This window comes from Podarcis erhardii (assembly GCF_964252035.2).
Source record: "Podarcis erhardii genome assembly, chromosome: 5".
Lineage (NCBI taxonomy): Eukaryota > Metazoa > Chordata > Lepidosauria > Squamata > Lacertidae > Podarcis > Podarcis erhardii.
The window spans coordinates 57,803,749-57,807,983 of NC_138509.1; positions in this window are offsets into that span (position 1 = coordinate 57,803,749).

A 4,235-nucleotide genomic window follows, 5' to 3' on the forward strand; every position below is an offset into this window, starting at 1 on the left:
AGAATGCAAAAGTTTGGGTTCTGCTCAAAAATCATTGCACAGATGAGTGTAATGTCATCATGCAGGGAAAATTGAAATTTGAAAATGAAGTGCCTCTTCTGAAATTGGCCCACAATGCGAGAAGCATGTCAGCTGGGAGTTGAAAGGCATTATGGATAATTGATCCTGGAACCTGGAATAGCACTCAGTTACTAGTGTGGTACTGAAGAGAAGTAAGATACTTGTGCATCTTCGCCCAAATATTGGTATACCAGGTAGGTGGGAGAGCTAGAAGTGCTGCAAATTCTTTTTCTGGGGCAGCAAGAAATATCTAACCTTGGCAGAATGCCCGGTTTCCGCAAAACAAATTCCATCCACCAACTTATAAGAATACAAAAGTGTTCTTTCATGGCTAGAGTGAAGGCTTGAGAAGGGGTGGCCACCCAGTCTAGGAAAAATGGATTCTTTTGCTGCCAAGAGTTTTCAGTCTTGTGCCTTGTGGACTGCCTCAGCCTCACAAGCTCTCCCAAAAATGAAGACTTCTGACCGTAAATTGAATAACTGCGGCCGGCTCTTTGTTGCTCTTGCCCTCCTCTTGCCAACTCAGTTCATTACCAAACTCTGAAGGTCTCTGCTTCACCTGCTTTACTGCCTCATTTTCCAAAAGGGAAGTATTTGTTCTGAGTAGGAAAGAACAAGGAAAGAAATTTGGTTTCGTTTGCATTTTAATGTGAAACTAATTCACCCTTCTCAAACTAATGCACAAATGCATTTTGCGATTCAGTTTTCCAGCCAACTTTTACAAATATGCATATATTGGCAGTAAGCATGCATAAAAAATGAATACATTTATGAAAATAACATACAAAATTGCCTTGTGTCAGGAAACTGCAAAAAAGTGTGCATTAGTCAAAAGGGCATAAAAAATGTTTTATTTGGATAAATTCACACTAAAATGCAGACAATGAGGATTTTTAAAAATTGCAAATTCCTGTGGAAATGTGGAGAACTGAGTGTAAGATTGGAAAAATGAGAAACAAAGAGAATTGAAATTGATATTACTGATTACTAAGGAGCAGAAATCACCTTTCCGTGGCACTGTTTCCTTAGTTTACAAATACTGCTTGGGCATTGCTAAGCAATGAAAGAACCAATTTTATTCCATGTAACATGGGCAGTGTGGCACAACTGGTTTTCTCCTCCTGATACTGGAGACTAATACTGAACACACCCTGTAGGAAATATGCTTTTAAAAGCCTAAATATTGGCAGGACAATAGCTCCATTGATGAATATTTGCATAACAACCATATATCCCACTGCTCCCAAAGTGAAGTGACTCAAGACTTTAAGACAGGGGTAGGCAACCTAAGGTTCATGGGCCAGATGCGACCCAATCGCCTTCTCAATCCGGCCCGTGGATGGTCCGGGAATCAGTGTGTTTTTACATGAGTAGAATGTGTCCTTTTATTTAAAATGCATGTCTGGGTTATTTGTGGGGCCTGCCTGGTGTTTTTACATGAGTAGAATGTGTGCTTTTATTTAGAATGCATCTCTGAGTTATTTATGGGGCATAGGAATTCGTTCATTCCCCCCCCCCCAAATATATATATCTATATATATATATAATTCTGGTCCACCACATGCTCTGAGGGACGGTGGACTGGCCCATGGCTGAAAAAGGTTGATGACCCCTGCTTTAAGAAGTTGGTACAGGCATTGTGCTAAGCATCAACAGAACTCTTCAAAAGGAGAAAATACTCCAGAGGTCACCAGTGATTTTGTGTGTGTGTAAGAACGTTCAATTCTATCCAATATCAATTAAGGCCACTTGTATTATTCTAGTACAGGGGTAGGAAGAATTCAGGGTCCCAGGATCTACTCTGGGTGTAGTTGTGTTTTTTTACTAAAACCTTAAGATCTACCAACTGGTGCCTGGTGCAAAAGACATACACTTACAGTGTAACCCTGTACTTGCCTACTCAGTCATAAATCCTCTTGAGTTCAATAGGACACATCTGTTCCCAAGTAAATGTGTTAGGGTTGTTGTCTGAAAATTTACAGGGGAAGTGCCATAGCTCATTGAGAACAACTGCCAGCATCTCCAGATAAAGGTAAAGGTACCCCTGGCAGTTAGGTCCAGCTGTGGCTGACTCTGGGGTTGCGGCGCTCATCTCGCTTTACTGGCCGAGGGAGCCGGTGTACAGCTTCCGGGTCATGTGGCCAGCATGACTAAGTCGCTTCTGGTGAACCAGAGCAGCACACAAAAATGCCATTTACCTTCCTGCCACAGTGGTACCTATTTATCTACTTGCACTTTGATGTGCTTTCAAACTGCTAGGTTGGCAGGAGCAGAGACCGAACAATGGGAGCTCACCCCGTCACAGGGATTCAAACCGCCAACCTTCTGATCGGCAAGCCCTAGGCTCTGTGGTTTAGACCACAGCGCCACCCACGTCCCAGATAAGGGCTGTCCTATACCTATAATTCTGGAGAACTGCTAATTGATGCAGACAATACTGAGCAAGGTGGACCAAATGGTCTGACTCGGTATAAGATGGCTTATTATGTTCCTTAAGAACTTTGAGTCTAGGAATTTCATTAAAATATCAGAACTATTCTCCTGGTTCTCCAAAGCACTGGAATTTACCGCTCAAAGTGCTTTTATGCTAGTCAATAAATTCTCCATTTGATCTGAGGTTCGCCAGATACTGACTCCGTCAACCCCTTTCCCTAGACTGTTTCTTGCCTTATCTCAAGGCTAATAGGCTTAAGCTGGGGTCAGTTGCAGCCCTTCAACTCTTACCGCTGCACTGTTACTGGGGTGAACCCAAAAAACATGGGCACCTCTCCAGATGTGTGACTGCATGGTGTGCCAACATGGTTTTAGAGCAAATTTAATCACACCAGGAGAAATTATTTTTTGAACAGAAGGCAACTTGTGTTTTCAGGCAGAAAATAAATCTCAATGCTTTTTTTTTTTTTTAAGGACAATGTGATTGGGTAGGGAGAGACACAAATTTATGCTAGTGGTTGGAGGGACTTTTTATTACTTTTGGGAAAGGTTTGGGACAGCAGACTCTTCCTTTCAACACCATCCAACTGGAACAGGAACAAAGATGCTGAGAAGCCTGGAGACAGACTGTTGCTATTTGGGGGTGGGATTCAAGCACATACCACCCAATTCAGGTTGTGATAGTAGATCAGGAAGATTTGCACAACAAACCCACTTTCCCAAAATATCAGATTTTTGGGAAATATGGAAAGTAATGAGGAAATGCACTGGAAACTATGGAAAGTGTTTGATGCAACATTGTCTAAACACTCCCCGCAACCAGATAGAGATGAATGCTCACTAACAAGTCAGCATTGTCTAGCTGCTCTGTGAACAAATGAATCAGGATAAGTGCTCAATCAACAGCTCACTTAGAAGCACCTCAAGTTTTATGAGGAATGGCTGAAGGAACTGGCCATGTTTAGCCTGAAGAAAGCACAATTAAGAAGTACCGGTAATATGAAAGCCACCTTCAAATAGATGAAGCTAAGTTTGTCTTCTGTTGCTGCACATTGTAGGGATAGGAACCAAAACCAATGGGTTCAACTTAATGAGTGGATTTAGACCACACATTACTAAATATTGCCTGGTGGTATGAACTGTTCAACACCCTTGGAAAGCAATGAACTTTCCTTAGTTAGAGATTTTAGTTAGAGTCCACCTAGCAGTGGGAGTCCACCTAGCAGTGGACTTCCCCAGTCTGCAAGGAGTTAAACTACATCCCCCACTTGAAATCTCTCTGAAATCTGAGGCTATATAGACTCAAGATGCATTGCTACCTCATCCTCCTCTAGCACCCAACATGAAATTCTGAAAGAAAAGGATTCCATTCTATGTTCTCCATTTAGGGCAGGAAGTCCACATGTTGCTGGACTCTCAACTTCCATCAGCCCCAGCATAGGCTCATTGAAATGAATGAACATGGCTAAGGTAGCCAATTAATTTTGATGGATCTACTCTAAACAAGGCTGAATTGAATACCACTCTTCAGCTCTACAATGGCCCTTATTGTTATACATTTCTAATGTGCTAATCCCTTCTCCTACAACCTTTATCCAGGTACAGAGAGAGTTAATATTGCCCTGGGCAGCTGCCAATGCTGGAAGGTCCTAGCGGCTCCAGGTTCTGAACTATGTATCTCTTTCTCAAATAAGCGAAGCGAATCACATCAACCATCATGTGATTGAGCACTGCCTCTAAGG